General features: G+C 37.6%; 1 protein-coding gene across 7 annotated transcripts in view; it reads left to right on the top strand.

Moving 5' to 3' along the window:
• Nucleotides 1-7,448, top strand: part of MAPKAP1 (mitogen-activated protein kinase associated protein 1) — a 115,066-nt gene that overhangs the window by 210 nt on the left and 107,408 nt on the right. Inside the window, exons 1-2 of one of the 7 annotated variants that reach the window (XM_026090590.1) lie at nt 5,913-5,934; nt 6,049-6,132. The exons of the other annotated variants lie outside the window; for them this stretch is intronic. The gene's annotated coding sequence lies outside the window, so the exon portion shown is untranslated. Of the gene's footprint in view, nt 1-5,912; nt 5,935-6,048; nt 6,133-7,448 lie in introns of those variants that run through there. 7 annotated transcript variants of the gene reach the window in all.

Genomic DNA, 7,448 nt, shown 5'->3' with positions numbered 1-7,448 from the left:
GCTGCGGGCCCGCTGCGGCCCCCCGGCTCTCCGGGTGTCCGGCCGGGGCAGCGGCGCTCCCTGCCGCCGCCCTGTCTTCAAGTAGAAGCCTGTGATAAAGTCGTAGGACGAAGCAAAATAGCGTGAGACAGCGGCGGTGTCGGGGTGTTCGGCCGTGGCGGGCTTTCCGGTGCGGGTGCTGCCTGCCTCTGCGAGAGCCTCGTGCCGCTGCCGCGCGGGGTGAGCGAAGCGAGGCGGCGTCTCTGGGGAGCGAGGTGCAGCCTGGCGGGCAGCGCGCTGTGCTGGGGGTAAACAGAACAGATCGAGCGAGTGTCTAACAGTAACGGCTGTAGGAAGATGTGGGGTGTGCGGCTAAAATCTTGGGAGTTGGGAATGTTACAAAGCGGGTGTATAGGAAAGGACCTCCCGACTTCTTGTATTGGAATCAGAAACTACCCTTTATCAAAGGTTTGAGACCAATAGTTGCGTTATCTTTGGCCCTAATGCTGTCACTTCATTTAAATTACTGATTTTGCACTTCATAATCTTATCTCTTGGTCAGTTGACCTTCTTCAGTTTATTGCTCTGATTGTCTGGGTATTTGTAAGGTGAGTGCTTCTGGTATAATCACACTGCAATATTTTGTTGGATTGTGTTCTCGTTTTTTTCACCTACACGACAGGAGTAGTGATCTAAGCTAGCATTCTCATTGTAAGAATATCAACAATGACGTTATAAGTGTTTTTGAGGAGATACAACCGTAAGACTTGGGTTGAGTGTTAGTGACAGTTTAGTGATTGTCTAGATGAGAAATGGAAGAACCAAGCTTGGATTTCCTGAACATGTTGCTACTTGGTTTTAGGTTTTGGATGGTTGTCAAGTAGATATAAGGTTGGGAACTGAACTCTGTCAGTTGTTCTTTCAAATTCAGAGCAGAGCAAATCTGTTCATGGAAACTTTTTGGATTATATGTGTAAAAAATTGAGATTATTGGCTATACATACAGATGGGCACAGAAATAACTGAAGTGGTGAACTGCAACCAATTTAGCTATTTCTTTTTCAGTTGTGTTCCAAATCTTTCTTGTTACATCCTTTCATCTTCTATTTATTAGTCTAACTGTTTCACCCAAACACAATAAATAACCTTGTCTGCTCTAACAGCTCAGTTTTACATACAGATTTTCCTTTCGATCAACAGATGTCTCAGAAGGTTAAGCAACTTGACAGAATGGTCTGCGTTGTGCATTCTGTAGCACAAATTTTTCTGAACTTTTTAAGTTAGGAGTGTGAGAAATAGACCAGTATATCGAAAGATCACAGTTATACTAACAAACAGCAGGACAAATGAATGAAATGCAAGCTGCACATCTCCCACATCAGTGCAGCCCTGTGCAGGACCAGCAGCCTGCACGTGTGGCAGCTCAGTTTAGCCCTTTGCTAGGGAGAGGGAGGAGTGGCACTTGCTGAGGACGGTGGAGGGAGAGCTCAGGCTTGCTTCAACTTCTCCCTGTCTTCACTACTGGGACGCACAGGCTGTGCGAGCGTTGGGATCAGGGAGCTAGGGAGGGGTGTGGAAGCAGAAATACAACAATGTGGGTCATAGTAGGGCACAAAATGCTCTCGCAGTAGCGTCAGTATCTACATGCTCTTTGTATCATTTAGTACTGGAGATATTCATGAGTGCGATACTGCTTTATGATTGAGATATATCTTGCAGTGAGTCTGCTGTCTTGCATCTTGCTAGCAACAGTTCCCTGTTTATCTGAGGTCTGACCAAATGAAAACATTTTTGTTAAACAGTACCTCTGAAAAGGTTCCCAGTATGTGTTTTAATATTATTTGTGTGTGTCTACTGGGAAGCTTTATTAAACTGTGATATTTAACTATTCACTGCCTATAAGTTCAGTTTATTTTATTATAAGAACAAAAGGCTACCTTGTTTCCTTATTGCTTGAGAAGTGTTGTCTCTAAATCAGTAATTCTGAAAACACAGCAAAGTTCCTTGAGTATGTTTTGTGTGCTCTTGAAGAAGAAAGGCCAAAAATTTGTCAAATTAGATAGCATTAGTAAACTAAACTAGGAATATAAAGGAAAGTTGCCAGAAATTATTATTTTAAAGTTTAAAAAAAAGTGTCAATATTGGAAGCAAAAGGATTCCTAAATGTTGTTGGAGTTAAATTTTAGTAATCTACTTTTCCTCTGTATCGCTTTTATTCCCTGTGTACTGTCAAGTGCATGCATTGCAGTAAACTTTATTCATGACTAGAATCCTGGCTACAGTGTTCAGAACGGGAATCTACATTTATAAATATACTTTTACTTTTGATGTAGACAAAATGAACTCTTCATATAAAGAACTTCTAAAGGTAATGTCTCTGTAATCTAAGGCTACAGAGGACTGAAACATGATACCGTGTTGAAGAGCTCTACCTGGAAAACAAGGACAGGAAGAAAGGATTATTTTACTTTTGAAAACTATCTAACTATACCCATTCAGAATAAGCTACAAAAATAAGTTATGTAGAAAAGAAAAACATGTTGTTGGTAACATCTGGCATTTCTTTTTCTGATAGTACTGTTGTAAGACAGGAACTTAGAGTATAATTCTGAAACTGTGTCAGGCAGTTGGAGTGATAATATGATTTTCAGTTAAAAATTTGATCATATGGTTGCATCGCAGTATAAAAGTTTAGAGATTAGACTAATGAAGTGGCTGAACAATTACAGATTTCTGTCGTACGATCAGATATCTAACAGGGGTTTCAGCTGAATGAACCAATTGCACATCAGTGTAAAGGAACAGCAGGCAGGTAGTCTAAAGAACTTTGAAGGTGGCCTTAAAAGGTCTCCTCTTGTCTCTTTCAGTATTACACAGGCGAAAAAAGATAACATGTTGAAGCTTTCTGTTTTGGTCAGATTGAAATTTGTACAGGGCATTTGTAAAATATAAGTGAAGGTGTTTGTAAAATTTATGGGTTTTTTTTAGGCTCCTAAATACCACAGTGAGATGAGACAAAATGGAAGTTCTGGTCTAACATTTGAGGAATCTGAGCCTATACTTTTATCCTTCTCTTTGCAAATAGGTGTTTAATTCATTCAGTTAAGGAATATTAAACCTTAATGAATTGTGAGGGCGACAGAGCACTGGAACAGGTTGTCAGAGAGGTTGTGGAGTCTCTTTTTCTGGAGATATTCAAAACCTACCTGGATGCGATCCTGTGCAATGTGCTCTAGGTGACCCTGCTGGAGCAGGGGGGTTTGACTAGATGATCTCGTGAGGTCCCTTCCAACCTCAACCATTCTGTGATTCTGTGATTGTCTTTAAAGCGTTTTAGGGATGCGAATGAAAAATCATGGTTCCATGTCAAGTTGTTGTGCCACTGTTCCAAGTATTCCTTTTCAGCTTTCTGTGCAAGAAAAACAAGTTCATTCACCTCATTTGTTATAAAGTGTACAAAGTATAATCAGCTTCACCAACTCACTGGCAGTGATTACTGTTCCCTATTTCTTTAATTAAAAAAAAAAAGTTTTCAGCAATAGAAATGAAATGGAAAATACAACGCTTTATTTAAAACATAGTGTGTTTTAGTCTGTTATTTTAAAATCAACTGCTACCTGTGAAAAATAAAGTCAAATACTCATATTTTTTCTGGATAGTAAATTCTGATTAACACGCATACTGTGAAATCAGGCAATAGTAATTTTAGTGTGTTGGGTCATTGCAGTATGACTGTATGACATGGCATGTGTAATGTGTGTGTTAGGTAATGCTTGCTAGCCAGTATGAAAAAAATAAGCATAATCATCGGCATTAAAAATTAAGCAAAGTGTTTGCACATATTTAGATTAGGCAAAAACCAGGCAAGATGCCGCTTTTCTAAACTGCTTCTATCCAAACCATTCAGTACAATATCAGAATGAAAAATGACAACACTTTGTCATCTGTTCAAATTGATATTGCACTCTTTGCAGTGACAGCTGAAAAGGCCCACAGGTGCCATATAAAGAGGTGACCATGTTGTCATATTTCATTTAGGCATCCCTCTGCAAAGCCATAATTACCTAATTAGGTTGTTAATTAGGAGATTAGCATTTCACTATATTGATAGAATGCTCTTTGCAGGCATGAGTCTAGATACAGAATTGTCTGCCCTGATTTATAATCTCTGCATTTTTGTATACTTATTTATTTGCTTAAAATCTTGATGCAAGATAGCTCAGGCTAGCTAAGAATCAGCTTTTTTTTTTTTTGTCAAATGAAGATTTGACAAGATCAGGAAACAGTTAGTAGTAGACTGCTTGTTTGGAAACTCCAATATTCTCTCTCTCCTTCCCTAAAGCTCAATAAATAAACTATTGGAGTTGGTATAATTTGCATCCTGATTGGTATGACAACAAAAATATAGCCAGATTCCAAGCAGTTCATAAATACAGAAAAACATATCTAATGCCAGATTGATTTACAGGTTTGTAAGCTAGTAAAGAATTTGTTGGAAGTTATATGTAATGTGCTGTTTTCTCATCATAATTTTCAAATTCCAGTTTCACTCATGAAAGAGCACCTCTTTAAATGACTTTAAATGATTATTATATTTACTTTTTAATGATAGGACCCAAAGCATGAGTGACAGCTTCTCTAAATAAGTATTCATTCTTATATGCACTTGAGCTTGCGTTGAAACATCAGGTTGAATTTTCATATATTTCGGTTCACTTTCCTTTATCCTGCATGCACAGGAGTCTGTTTGACATTCAAGCATTTTGATTATTTGTACTGCTGGAAATGTAGATAACCAGAACCATTTCTTCTGCAATTGCAGACAGAAGTTAACTGTGAAATTATTTCACATAAACTGAATCATAAATTTTGAAGTATATTCTCACCATTCTATTTCAGCTTGTGTGATGTGGGGGGAAAAATCAATTCTTTATTCTAATCCACCCATTTTTTTCGTTAGTCTTTAAGATCACTTTAAAGAGCTGCAGTCAGTGAGAGATGTTTAAGTCCAGTGATTATGGAAGCCCTTGAGCCATAAGATGACATGTAATGTTATACAATTCTTCCAGCCTGCTGTATTTTGAGATTATTGGTAATTGTTTTGGATCCAAGTTGTATCTTGTAGAAGTTGCATGTCTGTTTGAAGTATTTTCCTTTATATTTAATAGGGCTTAATTGTTTATTAATTCCTTTAGGGGGACAGTCAATTTAAATATATTTTCCTCTGAAAAAATGTGAACTATGATTATGACATATTCTTTGAAGAATAACAGACAGGATTTTTTTTTCCTGCTTCTCAGCTTGTATTTTTGCAATTAGAGAGGAAAACAACCTTGCAGGAATTGGCTGGAGGATTTTGTGAAGAATTTGCAGCTGCTTTTAGACATTTGAACCAAGGTTTTTTGTTTTTTTTATATATTTATCATATTAAAATAGGTAAAATTTCAAAGTTGTACCTCTTTCCTATAGCAGAACATTTTTAGTTGCTAACAGCTTTCTCTGATTTTTATCACATATGCTAGCTTCTTCAGAGGTCTGTGAGTAAATTTTCATGGGTCTCGTACATGATATATTTTAAAGTATGGAAGGCAAAAATATAAAATTTTTCAGTGAATAAGTCTTTTTTTATGCTCTCTGATTGTAGCACATCCTGAAAAGGTAGCATCAACTTGCCATTTTAGGAATGATAGTCCTTAAGTTGAAGATGAGCCAGTGGTAACCAGACTGTATTTGATTGAGCTATAAATGTGATTTTATTTCTGAAAACTCTAGTAATCAGTCTGTGTATATGTGATAAATAAAGTGAATGGAATGTACAATTTCAAGATTGTATTGCATGAGCCAAAACTTGTATAAATAATGGAATAAAATTTCATRTTTAAAACAGACTTGAATATCCTCTCTTAGATTTTAGGTGAGAGTTGCTAGAGTTCTGAAGAAGTCTCATAGCAACAGGTAAGACACCTTCAGAAACCTGAATTTTCAACCTAATTTATGTAAACTCCTTTAAAGGGAGAGTAAAATGTAAGAAAATGTGCCTATTGTCATTAGTTTCAATTTACCAAGCAGGAGTCCGTGGTTCCACTAGAAAATGTTTAAGGAGTCTGCAGATCGACAAAGCTAGAGAATGACTGGCCCAGAATGTAATTAAAGGTAGGATTCAAGAGGGCTCCTGTGCTCTGTGTGGCAGACATGAACATGGAATGAGACTAGCCTCAGATGGCACTACGAGCATATAATATAGAGTGAAGAGCAGCCTTTTACTGTCTAATAATAGAGAGGCATTATGTCAAATTCAACTGTGTATATTTGGAAAGAAACCAGTGAATTCAGTCCAAAATACTGTGTTTTCCCCAAAGTAAGGCATTTAACATTTATTTCATGTTCCAGGTCAGACTCTTTTTTTCCTCTGAAAATAACAGTAAAAATAGGTTGATGCGTGCTTGCAGTCCCACAAGTCAGTGTGGTCCAGCATTCAAGCAGCAAGACAACACTTCCAGTTGTTACTGCTGTTGTCCACGTTGATATGTGGTGGTTGGTATGATGGATAGGTAGAATGGCAACCCTAAGAGGTGTGCGTTTAGCTTTTCCTTTCTCCTCATCTCACACTTGCTTCGATATCTCTTTGACACTCAGTGTAGAATAACACATGAATATAAAACGAAGTGTGTTTTTAGGACATGTATGGTGCTTTTCTGGAATAAAGAAAGTGAGAAAACTTTCCTTTTATTTAAATAGATACAGTACATCAGAAGGGCAGGGAGGTCTCGAGAACACTTAAAACATTGTGACAATAAAGTTGCCTCCCTGAATTTGGATGTGTTCATCTGTGTGTTTAAGATATAGTCTGTATGACTAGATATCATCATTTTAGGACCTTTGTGTCATCTACTGAGAGCTGAATAATTTGTTAGAACATTCTGCATTATTTATTGTATGCCATATTATGAATGAGGTTGATCTGCATAACAGCCTTCCTTCACTTGCTGTGAAATCTATAGATGCCATAAATATAGCAGTGGGTTACTGGAAGAGGAAAGCTTATCATAAAAATAGTAGACTGAGATCCAGCTGTCTGACTTTGCTACAAAGTTCCCATGAAACCTGGCAAGTCGTTCAGCCTCTTGATGGTGCAGTTTTACGTCTTTGAGGATGTTATCTCACTGCACAGGAGAAATAGGAGGTTAAGTTCCCAATGACCTTTGAGGCACTTCAGTAGTACAGTGATGAGATTAAAGAGAAGGTGGGAGAGCGTTCATATCCAATGTGTTGATTAGATAATATGTAAGTAAGACAAATGAATAATAAAGATTAAGAACAAAGCAAAGGACTGACTCAGCTCTGTCCACCTGTGTGGTGGATCATGGAAGGTATTTGCTGATAAGTAGTATATGATTGTAACATTAAACTGTATATCATATCATACATAGATAGTGTTAAGGCTGCATAGGTTTCACATTGCTGCCTTC

This window comes from Apteryx rowi, unplaced genomic scaffold (genome assembly GCF_003343035.1).
Source record: "Apteryx rowi isolate R43461 unplaced genomic scaffold, aptRow1 scaffold_120, whole genome shotgun sequence".
Taxonomy (NCBI): Eukaryota; Metazoa; Chordata; class Aves; order Apterygiformes; family Apterygidae; genus Apteryx; species Apteryx rowi.
This window is presented reverse-complemented; position numbering and strand designations above follow the sequence as displayed.